Genomic DNA, 14,239 nt, shown 5'->3' on the forward strand with positions numbered 1-14,239 from the left:
AACACACTAACGTGATAAGAATCCCACTTGTCTTTAATAGAGAGAATATTGCTTACATTGTTAATGTAAAAATCTAAAATAGATTTTTTTCCCTAATGTTTAATAATGTTATTTAACCAAGAAAGTATAAATGGGACATGAATTTACATGTGATTTAAAAAAAATAAATAAAAAAAAAAAAAAAAAAAAAAAACATTTTAGAACACCACTGCATGTGATCATATATAATATGCTATAAAGAGTGGTTTTGAACCATCAAAAAGAACTCTAAAACTTTAGTTTGGCCTGCTTTTGTTTGAAATGACATCACACACATGCATTCTTCGATTAAATTTTTTATACTAGGGCCTTAACGGTTCCTTTTATGTCAACTAACTTTTTTTAAATGTTGAACAAAAATTCAGCCATTATTTACTCATTCTTAAACGGTTAGTTCACCCAAAAATGAAAATGAGCCCATTATTAACTCACCCTTAAGGCATTTTAGGTGTATATGACATCCGTCTTTCAGACAAATGCAAAAATGCAAATGCTACTTCAAGCTTTATAATGCAGTGGGTGGGTGTTTCTCTTCATCAGTCCAAAACAAGTCTAATAAAGTGCATTAATCCATAATAAAAAGTGCCTCACATGGCTCTGGGGGGGTGAATAAAGGCCTCCTGTAGTGAATCGATGCGTTTTTGTAAGAAAAATATTTCATGTTAATATATATATATATATCAATATATTAATAGAATATTATAATATAATGATAATAATAATGATATATTAATATATTATAGAATATATTAATATTAAAATAATATTATAATATATAATATTCAATAATCTGAACTTCCAAAATGTAGTTTAAATGCAGCTTCAAGGGGCTCTAAATGATCCCAGCTGAGGAAGAAGGGTCTTATCTAGCAAAACAATCTGTCATTTTTTTTTTTTAAATAAAAATTTGTATACTTTTTAAGCACAAAAGCTTGTGTAGCACAGGAAGTTCAAAATTGGGGCACCAATGAAGTCAATTATATGGAAAAAAATCCTGAAATGCTTTCCTCAAAATCCATTATTTCTTCACAACTGAAGACAGAAAGGCATGAACATCTTGGATGACAAGGGGGTGAGTAAATTATTTGTGCATTTTTGTTCTGGAAGTGTAGTTCTCTTTTAATGACTTGTATTCTGATCCTTTTCAGCTCATGTAATTCAGTAATTCAGTCACAGTGGTTAACGGAATAATAATAACTTTCACTTTTAGGTAATCTATTCATTTTAAGTACACATATACACATTCTGCTAGTGAAGAGACTATAAACATTTCAAGAAATATAATTTCTCCTTCGCTGCTTCAGTGTATGTATTTCTGAGATCAAGTGCACTAACTTTCTTAAACCTGTGGGTGGCACAAATATCACCTGATTTCTGTCTAGAACTTGTGATTTATGTAAGCTTGAATGTGTGTATGTGAAAGGATTACATTTTCACTCTGGACTTTATCCACTGCTTCCTGCCCAGCTTTGCCAGTCGGTCACAATCAGACTAATGGAATGAAGTTTATCAGAGCAAGATGAACTTTGACCTGTAAAGCCTAAACAAGACTCGGGATAAAGTGAGGCTCATAACAGACGCTTAGCCTATCATATGCACAAAACCTCCCACAAACGCACACTCATTTTTAATTGGACACTGAATAGAAAGAAGATCAAGAGTGTCTTTTCTCTGCTGCTGTAGGAAAGAATAAAAGCAAGGTATGACCTACCACAGAGAGGACAAAGAGATGACTCTGTAGCAGGTAAACCAAGACATCTGCTGAAACATGGGATGAAACACTGTCATCCATCTGAATTCCCTCTCATTCTGTCGCTCCGTCTTTCTATCTCACTTTCTTTCTGGTATCAAAGCGACATTGCTTTGGCTAATCAGCTACTCCTTTGATCCCTGTCTGTCAGGACCCCTGGGGACTCTAGGTTGCCCTTTTATCTGCCTGACTACTGGGTCTTTTCAGAGAAGAGAGTGATAATCTGATTAACTGTAATACTTATCCTAGAAAGAGAGAATGGGAGAGAAAAAGACAGCGAGAGCGAAAGAGAAATTGTTTGGGTGGGTAGGAACGTTGAGACTTTGTCTCTCAAACTATGCACAGTCTTCTGGTGGAAATTATATTTAAAAAAATGCCTAAAATGAACAACAGTGAACAAAGTCTTAGTCCTGGAAATGCAAATCAGACTAAAATTGAGTCAGCCAAGTCAAGACTCTTAGATATATATAAACAGACACAAACACAAAGAGTTTAGATTCACAAGGAGTTTAGATTCACATACAAATGCTGAGCCAAAAGTCCTTCTGAAGTAAGTATAACTGGCCTACTTTTACTTCTGTTTGTTTTCAGGCTAATTAGTTTGGAAGGACAAACTTGCTCTACCTACTCCAACCCCCCAGCAAATCATCCACTTCCTCCTCCTGTTTGTGCCAAGAACACCCTCAAACAGCTCGCTGTCAGGCACCACTGTTATTTTAGTATCATTGAGATACTGTTATTTTTTTGTCATTTTAGTTTTAGTTTTTTAGTATATCAAGTTAAACTAAATGAAAATGATAAATGTTTTTTATGTTTTGCTTTATTTTATTTTGGTTACCATTTGTTGTATTTCAAGTAACAAAAACAGTTTTATGGTTTTAGTTTTAGTCAAGCACACTGCAGAGTATAGGGCAGGCGAACAAGGAAGAGCAGAGAGACAGATTGGTGGGAGGAGAGAGAACAGGTCTAGACCTGGCCTGTGTGAAGTCAGCAGATAGAATTAGATATGATGTCCTCTCAAGAAAATGTTTTAAATGGTCACTTCAAGGGTGTGTTCTAACAGAGTACATGATGGATAGGAATGTGCAAACTCCTATTTGAGGCCATGGAAAGAGCTGTGGTGGTCTAAAATCATGCAAGAAAACATTGAGTTTCTTTCAGTGGATTTCTGGATTGATGTTTGACAATTTCATTGGTCAATGGATACCTATGTTTCTATACTGACACTTAGTGGTGTGGATGTAACATTATGGCAATGCAGAAGTTGCAAGTTTCTGATGTTATTGTAGAAATGCACTATTCACAGTCAGACGTTAATTTATTTTGTGGAATGTCCAAAAACTAGGACATTTTATGATTTACTCACCCTCAAGCCATCCTAGGTGTATATGGCTTTCTTCTTTTTTCTTGCTACTACTGTCACTTCTGATCAATGTAATGCATCCTTGCTGATTAAAAGCATTTCTTTCTTTCTTTTCAAAAAAAATAAAAATAAAAATCTTACTGACCCCAAACTTTAGAATGCTACTGTACATGATTTTAAAAAAAGTTTTTTTATTTTTAAAATTAATATTAATTTCTCCAGAGTTAATAAATAAATAAGACCCACAAGATATTTCATTTCATCTCCTGGACATGTCTTTATTGTCCCCATCTCCCTTTCCAGCTTTGAGGTTTGCCCTTCACGTGTCAATGGACACCAACAACCACCATGGAAGAGCAGCGACAGACAGAAACATTATTATCTGTTTCATCCTTAAAGAGATTTCTCCCCTGATGTCTGGCCGTCATGACATATTTGAACACACAGCACCTTCATTGACGTGGTGTGGTGGTATCTTGAAAAATAAAGGTGCAGATAAAAGTAAAGAGATACAGAGTTACAGTTTCTTTTTTAGACACTGTCATGCTATGGGAGAAGGTAAATTGCCCGGTATAGTGACGGATTAGTTAAAATCACTGGGATTCTTACAGGATTAGGAGTGTTCTGGCATTTCCATTGTGTTAGAGGACTGGCAGGGTTTGGGGCCATTCATCCAAAAATAACATATGGCTTTAAAAGGGGGGAGAAAATGACCCCGTTGAACGGCAAAACGACAGCAGCGGGCTGACAGCTTATTTAGAGACAACCAATAACAGCAGACACTTTACATAATGATGTTTTCGTTGTCATTTCTGATCTTAATTTTTGTTTAAAACGACATCACAAATTTAGGCTCAAATTTACATCTCAATCTGCAAATGGATGCAGTCACTCTGGCCTGCACTCGTCGCTGTATGACACACTACAGCCAAGGTTAGGTTACACTCATTTCAGGCTGTGCGCTGTAATTGCATGGTTGTGTTTCCCATCAACCAAACCATTTCCAAACTCAACTCTCATTAAATACAGTGGGAGGAAATGTTTGCGTCTGAATGTGATGTTTATGGGCTATATACGGAGAGATGGCCTCATCCACACCGTAACAAGACTGAAATTGGATCTCTGATTCTCTGGTAGTTTAGGAGGAAATGTGGGTTTTTAACAGGCAAAATTCATTTCGGAGATAATGCTTTATGACTCAGTTTGTCATCTCGAATGAATGATAAATTCAGAAATCTTTCCTATGAGTTTGTTTACAATTTGGAAACTGAGTGGAAATACTGTAGCTGCATAAAATCCTAATTTCCCAGACCACAGTGGAGCTCGGAAATGTGTTTGCTTATTTTCATTGCAGTAAAAACCAATCTAATGGGGCCTTAAAAATGCTCTGGTTGGAATAACAGTTGCTAATGTGCACTTCTGTGAATACATCAAAATACACAATGTTCTATTCAAGATACGATAAGCCAGTTTTTACACATTCGTGGCGTGGGAATACAGTGTGCATTCTAAAATATATAAATATATAAAATATCTGAAGGTGAATTTTACATTTTTTAAATCCATGAATATTGTCAATCAATTGCTACCCCAATGATGGCAGTAGAAAAATTTACTATTCACAAGATGACTCAGCTATATTCATATCAGACAAGCAATCACAAACATAAAGAGCTGTTCGGCAGTGACTCAGTACAAAACCCATAACACCTAGTGCTACAAGCTTTGTTTCTGACAGAAATGTTCAAGTTCTGTCATGAAACTAGATTGCACAGGCTGATGGGTTGTTGATGCAAACTGATGATACAGTGTTAAACTACTTGGCACAAGCTGATTGGTTCATGTTGCATATGCAGCCAGTGAGCTTGCTGCTTTACATTTAAATAGCTGGTTGGCATTTACTATTGCATTTCGTGTAGCACGCTTTCAGAGTTCTTTTGAAACCCTCCACCTCCCGAGCTCCACCTGTACGCAACAGGTTATTTTATATGCTATTTGTGCAGCAGCACTATGTCTTAAATACTTACACCCAGGGTTTAAATTGGGACTCCAGGGCTCAACATTAACTCTTTGTTAACACCAGACAAATAACCTGATTAAAACATCAATAACCAAAAATAACTAGGCAATCCCCAAAACGCAAGTATTATTCTTATTTAGAGTAAGTGGTGAAGCAACCAGACGATTCATTGCTGAATGATTCAGTGTTTTGAACGAATAGGTTGAGTCAATGTGTCATTAGCTCATGCATAAACATCTGATTAATCAGCCGTTTGAATGAATCGTTTGAATGAATGACTCATTGACTCACTCATTCGCTTAAAAGTAAAAGTTTTAATTTCTGCCATCATTTTTTATTTGTATATTCAAAAAAAGATTTAATACAATCTCATAACATTATTTAATGCAGCTATATTTTTCAGTGTAAATTATTTAATTTGATAACAACAATCATATTATTTAGAAATTGAATTTATAGATCAAAAGTAAGAATTTGAAATAAAAGATATAATATTAATGAGGTTAGGGGGAAAATGCCCTCGGACTTTATATATATATATATACACACACAAAAAAAATCATATGTATATAAATGACTGACACTATAGAGCATAATCTTTATTGTCCGTATTATTAATATGTATATTTCATAATATTTGTAAGGATGGCACAATTTTTTAATGTTTTTGTCTATGCTCATCAAGGCTGAAGTTATTTAATTAAAATACTTTAAAGAACAGTAATATCATTAAAAAAAATAATTGCAGTTTATCAGAACTGTTTTCTATTTGAATATATGCTATTTTAAAATGTTGTTTATTCTTGTGATAGAAAAGCTGAATTTTTAGCATCCATTACTCCAGTCTTTAGTGTCATATGATCCTTCAAAAATCAATGTAATATATTCATTAGGAAATATTTCTTATTATAATCAATGTAAAATACACCGCTTAACCATTTAATATGTTTGTGGAAACTATGATACAGTTTTTTCAGGATTCTCTGAACAGCATAACTTGAAATAGAAATGTTTTTACTGCCACTTTTGATCAACTGAACGCATCCTTGCTCAATAAAACAACTTGTAACTGATCCAAACTTTTGAACAGTAGTATATTTACATTCATGATGCATATATCTAACTGAACTGTTTTCTAAGCCAGTCAGTGTGTCTGTGGCCAAACTGTGACATTAAGTAATCTTTTCAGTGAAATCTGGAAAATGTTTGTCATATGCACACATTATTTTTGCACATGCACTCCATATCGTCTCTTGATTTCATCTGTGTAATATCCATACCTCAGGAAATAAAAATAAATCTTGTAAATTTGTAAACTGTAATTGCTGAAAAACAAATTGCACAAAATGGATGTATTTTTATATTATCTTTGTCAGAAGGTACATTAATCTCCTATTAGACATATCCTCATTGCTCTGATTTCCCACGAGATGAAACCATGCTTGGCCTGATCCAGCACTATTTCAAATGCAATCAGAGTACAGAATACAATATTACCCCTTTTACCGACTCCAAGTGCTTGTGTAAGAAACCGCAAACTGCCCAAGTTTTCTCCCTTGTCGCCACAAAGCATCCTTGCAGTCTTGCAACGGAATGGCAGGGTCAGAATTCCCCATTATCTGGAGTCTATTCCAATTACTTACCCCATTATTGCAGAGAAAGACAAAGCGCGCAGGAAATGAGATAAATGTGCTGAAATTACAGCCTATGATTGGGCCTCCGCTCCCACTACCGACTGTGTCTGAATCCATTTGGGATGAAATGGTTCTGTTTGGTTATTCAAGTATCACTGCTGTTTTATTGTGTCTGCTACACTCAGGAGCCGAGAATAGATGCAGCGAGTGTGTATATGTGTGTGTACACTTGAGTGTTTGTTCATATATGTGCCGAAGGGGCGCATGGGCCTCCCAAAACGGTTCCAGAGTTGAGCTGAACATTAAAAATTTCTTTTTCAACCTAACATTAAGGCATGCACAGTACCCTGTAATTCAGTGTACTTTGACCTGGTTTCAATTTGAAGGCTGGTGTCTGCAAGTCATATTCTCTCAGCGTGGAGCCCAAATTAAAACGGACAAGTGTAATGGACCAGCCTCCATCTGCGTGTCTTTTAAAACAGTAATTAGCTTCATGCTAATCAGAAAGCATACTAATGGTAGTGAAATGCCAAGCTAAACCCAATTACTGATGCAGGACCATCAGTAGACTTCTTAAGACTCAGAAACAGTGACATAGCTGAAAAAGAAAATAGCTGGTTTGCATATAGTCATGTAAGCTATCCTCATATTTCATCTTCAGGCTAAAATCAGAAGTCTGGCCACACTGACTAAAACTCACTAACCCTCTGGAATCTGGGACCGGGACGGATCCATGTCAGGCCCAAGACTGCAAAGATCTGTATCTAAACAAAGACCAACAAACCGAGGTCAATGCTTTCAGTGTTGCCTCTAGTTGAGCTTTTGCCTTTTGGACTGCTACATTTTAGGTCAAGATTCATGCAGTCTAATTATATTAAAATTCATATTTGTGTTTTTTTAATGAGCATGCAAGGATTTTTTTTTTTGGCTTATCAAGTATTGTAAAATGGCTTTGGATTTACTGTAGTGCAGTCATGCGTCATGCATTAATACTTAGCTAATTTTCCGAACGAAATTTAAAAATCATTAATATCAACTTTCCTCAGTGCACATTAAAACACATTAAAACCCTGGAGATCTTTTGGGCTTACAGTTTCCAGTTGCACTTGCCAAAACAGCATGAAACACTTATTGCATGAATAAATGCATTGTTTAATTACACATGAATCAAGACAACTGGAAATTAACAGTGTGCATAACAACATTTCAGCTCTGTGTACTGTTTTCTCTGCTTATTAGGACGTTTCAAGTGAAACCCTCTAAATCCAAACTTAAATTGCCCTTACTGCTTTTCTTGGACGGCATAGAAGAAGTCAAGTAATTTAATTTGATTACCGGTAACAGGCTAAGGAAACAAGGAGGACAAGAAGACTATGTGTCACTACTCAGTTTTTAATTTGTGCCAACTCAAACCATCACACTGCCTACTTACTTGGGACATGCCAGGGTAACCCAGAACTGTCTGTCATCATCCTTCTCAAAGATTTGTATCCACCTGTAACGCTGGACCACAAAAGGTGCCATTCTGTTTACTTTGGCATGGAAACATCTTACAAAGACTCTTTATGCATGTGCCTGCTGGCCATTTTGTTAATCAGTGATGAACTTTAAATTCAGGTCTGTTTTGGAGGGTATACAACAGTTCTGGTCTGCGAATCTCACTGGTTGAAAGGTCTTTCCAACCATGAGTTATTTACCCAATATTATCACGGGAACCATTTCACCATTTGTAACACTCCGCTTGCAGCATTTCTCACAGCGTGTGTCATGGCAGACACTCAAATCCACTATAATTTTATAAATAATGCTGTTGTTGTGACACAGAATATAATTCTAAGAGTTTTAGGTGAGAATGTAGTTGTTTAGACTTTAAATATGGTTTGTTTACAAAGATAGCATCTATTTGAAAATTTGCTTTGACTTTTTCTGAGATGTGAGCTCCAGGGTGTCAGTGGGTGTTCAACACTCATGAACCCCGCAGAGAGTAGCCTTACCTCAGCCAGATCTTCTGGAATTTACCCCTGGCTCTGATGATAGTGGTAAAACATGAGATATATGTGCAATATCACACGGGTAGCAGTGCAATATTGCTGTATATCAGCACGGCTGTGATTCGGACATAGGCACAAGGCTGATAAAGCAATATTACACAGTCACAAGTGTGATATTGCATTTATACAACAGTTTGACAGCACAAGTGTGTAAAGTAAAAAGAAAAGACAACAACGGAGTGTCTTTATAAACGCTCTTTAGTCTGAAATATTTCCTTCCACCATAGATTCAAATCTCAGTTTGACAGTTTAACAAGAGTCCAAGCCTCTGTTGCTAATTCGAAAAGGTCACTTTAGAACTAGTAACAAAGGAACGCTGAGTTGCTTCATTAAAAATTTATTAAATTCATGACTGTTTCGCCAATCACTATTACATATTCGGGTCTTTAGCGACCCGGACCTATATATCCAGCACGGATGGATCTCTAACTGCTGCAATAGCAAAAAACTCTCTTGATATTTTAAGAACAATTACAGAAGAATAAAATAAAGCATATTCTGTTACATTTTAAAAAATTAGAGTTCAGCAGATGATTTAACCATCGCCGTTAATGTCAGAGCGCACTTCCACAGCAGATTCAGCATCTGGCTCATATTCGCGATCTCAACCATATTTGCAAAACTATCGTTTTCAATGACTTCAAAATCATAATTTTTATTCACCACATCCATCATCAAATGACAGTGACATTTATATTTTATTTCATACAGTAATTGCTCTGCAGTAAAGCCATTTAAACCAATTCAAATTTTGCTGATGATATTCTTTTGTTTTATGCCTGCGATAATTACGAGTAAAACATCACGTCATTATTGTCTATCAAACAGTGCCATCTTGAAGACTATTTAGTCATCAGATATTTACATATTTTTGTGCACAAAAAATACACTTAACTATTATACACCTCAGGTCTCTAGCAACCCTATACACTTTTATACAAAAAATTAATCAGAAAAAAGACATTCTTTTATATTTTATGATTTTTGTCTTGTTTTATTGTTCATAATGAATAGATTAGGAAGAAAGCTGATGTCAAATTTTAAAAAATGAAGGAGGGAGAGGGTAGTAAATGACATCCCGGGTCGCTAAAGACCTGAGGTATGCATTTAAGAGTTAAAAGTTCACTGTATTATGTAGAGTATTATGAGAGAGATGGACTGAGTAAGTGTGATTACTTGCATCTGATACAGCATTCATTCTTCAGCTCAATCTCATATTCAGCATAAAACATTAGTTTGAATGACAGATGAAGAAAGCGATATCTTTGTAGTACTATCCTTTCATTTGTTAAGGGTGATTTCTGATGATAGTGCTGCTCAGTGCATTTGTTGGGCTGCATCTTTAAAGGTGCTGTTGAAAGTAAAATTAACTTCCTTGTTTACAACACTGTTTCAGTCTCTTTCAATATGAAATTCTTTACTGCTGACTCACTCATAAAAACAGTCTTTTGCCACCATCTAATGGCAGAATAAACTAAAATCACAATCACGAATACACACGTTTTACAACACTAAATACTAAGGCTGCCTCCTAATAGTCGACTAACTGTTAGTCGATGAGAAAAGGCTTGGTTGACCAAAATTTTCATGACCTCAAATATGACTTTCATTTGAAAGATGTATATAGTAGCAACTTTACATGGCAGCTCAATCTACTGTTAAAGGGGTCATCGGATGCTCATTTTCCACAAGTTGATATGATTCTTTAGGGTCTTAATGAAAAGTCTATAATATACTTTGGTTAAAAATTCTCAGTGGTTGTGTAAAACAATGCCTTTTTTACCTTGTCAAAATGAGCTCTGCAAAAATCATCCCATTCTGAGGGGATTGTTCCTTTAAATGCAAATGAGCAGACAACACTTCAAGGCCTCCACAGTTTTAAATATATATAAAAAAGCAATTTCAGATTATCCCTCCTCTCTCTTGCCAGTTAGACCACACAAAGACCACACAACGTTTTGAGTCCAATCTTATGTTCCGATGTCAGCTATCCATAGCCTGCATAAAGCCATGTGTCTTTTTAATCATATCATCATCCCATCAAGTTTGCACAAATTATTATTATTATTATTATTATTTCTAAGACAGTCTTGCTGAAGAAAATCGTTAAAAATACTGAATACATATTTGTGAGATGAGTTCATAGAGATTGGGTTGTGAGATATTTTGAAAGAACAGAAAAGCAAGAGAAGCATAGTGGTCGTATATATATTTAAGAAAACTGTGAAGGCTTCAGAGTGTTGTCTGTGTACATGTGTGAACACTATGTGTGTAAGACACTAATGACAATGTCGCACATGTACTGTATTTTGGCTCCATGCTAGTCAAGGCTGTTCGGTGTACTATCAGAGAACATTATGATAACACACCTGCCAGATGGAGTGTTTGGCACAGTGAACCAGACATAGTTATGACATTTCCACAGATAGCGGGTTTCGGGGCTCATTTGTCTCCAAAGCTGTAGATTCTGCTGAATCAAACTCATCCCTCACGATAAAAGCTACATTCCTTGTTCTTTTTTATCTGCTCAACCCACTCATTTTGTCTCCTTTTCCTCCACTCTGTCACACTTATTTATTTTTTATTTTTTGCCCTGCTTCTCTTGCTTTTCTGTTCATAAATATGTATTCAGTATGTTTAACGATTTTCTTCAGCAAGACTGTCTTAGAAAAAATAACAATAATAATAATAATTTGTGCAAACTTGATGGGATGATGATATGATTAAAAAGACACATGGCTTTATGCAGGCTATGGATATCTGACATCGGAACATAAGATTGGACTCAAAACTTTGTGTGGTCTTTGTGTGGTCTAACTGGCAAGAGAGAGAAGGGATAATCTGGAATTGCTTTTTTACAAACTTTAAGTAAAAATGCACGTGAGATTAATCTTGTCAAACTATCACTAAATATACAGAAGATACTAGTCCAGGAGAAACCTCCAGGGTGACATTTAATTGCTCAGGACGTTTTTTACTCTGCATCATGGGAGTGGGGGTTTTGCCCTGAAGCCTTGGCATTGCAGCAGAGAAATAAAAAAGAAAGTGTAACATGAAGGCCATGTTTTTCACTGTTTGACTTGGCAGGGCACGAGGAAGTAAACACCTACGCTCATTAAGGCAGCAGTAAGAAGTCAACTGATGGACCAATGGAGATTAATTGAATAGGCCTGGTGAAGGAAAAAAAAAAAGAAACAGGACTAATAGGACCTAAAATGAAATGGAACATGCAAGTGTATGGTTTCATGCAGAATTAATAATCCATGATGCATGAATGTGTATACAACAGCTGTACTCTGTAAAAAAATAATAAATTAATAGATTTTTTGAGGTTAATGTTTAAAACATGTGAATAAAGTCTGCCGGTGACACAAATAAAATACACCAGGTAGGATTTCTTAAAACAAGCAATTGTAATTTCAAGATAATAGAATTCTTGGAAGTTACTTGGAAATGACTCATGTTAAAAAGCTCTGACTTAAATAGCAAGTTGTTTCTGACATAAGTGATTTTTGTGTGTTTGTACTTCTAATCCACTTCTAACAAATTTACTTGTATTTACATTATACACACACACACACACACAACCTTTGGTACTAAGTTTCGGTTCAGTAAGATTTTTTATTTTTTATGAAAGACTTGTATGCTCTCCAGTGCTTTATGCATTTGATTAAAAAATACAATAAAAACAGTAATATTGTGAAATATTATTGCAATTTTAAATGACTGGTTTCTATATTCATATATTTTAAAATATAATTTATTCTTGTGATGGCAAAGCTGAATTTTCAGTAGCCATTACTCAGTCTTTAGTGTCACATGATCCTTCAGAAATCATTCTAATATGCTGCATCCTTGCTAAATAAAATTACAGATTTTCTTCAAATAGTAATATGTATTAATAGTAATAGTATTAATTACAATAATAAACAATAATACAATAGTATTAATTAAAAAATATATTTATTAAAAAATAGTATTTATTTAAATTACTTTTGAATGGTAGTGTATATATCCATGATGCATGAATGTCTACACAACAGATGTACTTCGTAAAAAAAAAAAAAAAAAAAAAAAAAAAAAAGGAATAATTAATAGATTTATTGAGGTTTATGTTTAAAGCAAGTGAATGTGTGTGAATGTGTCTACCATTTGGCACTAAGTTTGGGTTCTTTTTTATTTTTTATGAAAGTCTTGAATGCTCACCAGTGCTTTATGCATTTGATTAAAAAATACAATAAAAACAGAAATATTGTAAAATATTTTTACAATTTGAAATAACTGGTTTCTATTTTAACATATTTAAAAATATAATTTATTCTTGTGATGGCAAAGCTGAATTTTCAGTAGCTTTTACTCAGTCTTCAGTGTCACATGATCCTTCAGAAATCATTCTAATATGCTGCATCCTTGCTAAATACAATACTAAACAATAACACAATTGTATTAATTTGAAAAATTATTTATTAAAAAATAGTATTTATTTTAAAAACCCCTAAATGGTAGTGTATATAAACGCACACACACACACACACACACACATTATGGAAATTCCACGTTATGGAAATTTTGGGATGTAATTTAACTTTATTAGGATAAGGAAAGTATTTTTTGCTGCGTATAAAAAAGGACCGGGGTACATATAACTAAAATTATACAGTGCGTATAAAAATATGACAGCTGAAATGAACTGCAAATAATTATGTGTCACCAACATGCCACTGCTGGTGCGCTTATGTGGCATGTGTATATCTGTGTGTGTTATAAATGAACAGCACCAATTATATCAATGAAAATCTACTGTGTGGACATGAAAGCCTGGCCTTTCCTATTTCCCAGAATAAACTTCGTTCATTCATAAAAGCGGGAGACTGGCTACGAACGGAAACTTAAACACAAAACCATATGCCTAACAGTCAAACTCACACACATGCACACACACATTGCAAGGAACTGCAGTGCTCTGAGAGCAAGAGAGCACCACACAGGCTATAATTCCCAGCATTCCAGAGTGAGCGTCCAAGCCACGCTGACGTCTGTGCGTCTGGGAGGAACGCCGCTATTTACCACCACAAACTTCCTTTGCCTGCACATCATTCAGAGAGGAAGAAGCAGAGGAAAAAAAAAAAGAGGGAAGATGGCATGACTGCTCTCTATTTAGGCAGCATGCTAAGTCAGCCTGGAAATGCCCCCTGTCTCCACCCTAATTCTGGTGCCAACGCGCCTCGCCGCAACGGCTAATGGCTGTTCTCCTGCGTGAGTGTGTGTGAAAATTCCTCGGGGGTTCAGGGGTTATTGGACTGCGGGAGAGAGCTGTAATTATTGCAGTAGCAATGAGATCATGGCCCCCTGTCTCTTAATCTAATGAGGACATCAGTGTCA

The sequence above is a fragment of the Labeo rohita genome, chromosome 12, assembly GCF_022985175.1.
Source record: "Labeo rohita strain BAU-BD-2019 chromosome 12, IGBB_LRoh.1.0, whole genome shotgun sequence".
NCBI lineage: Eukaryota > Metazoa > Chordata > Actinopteri > Cypriniformes > Cyprinidae > Labeo > Labeo rohita.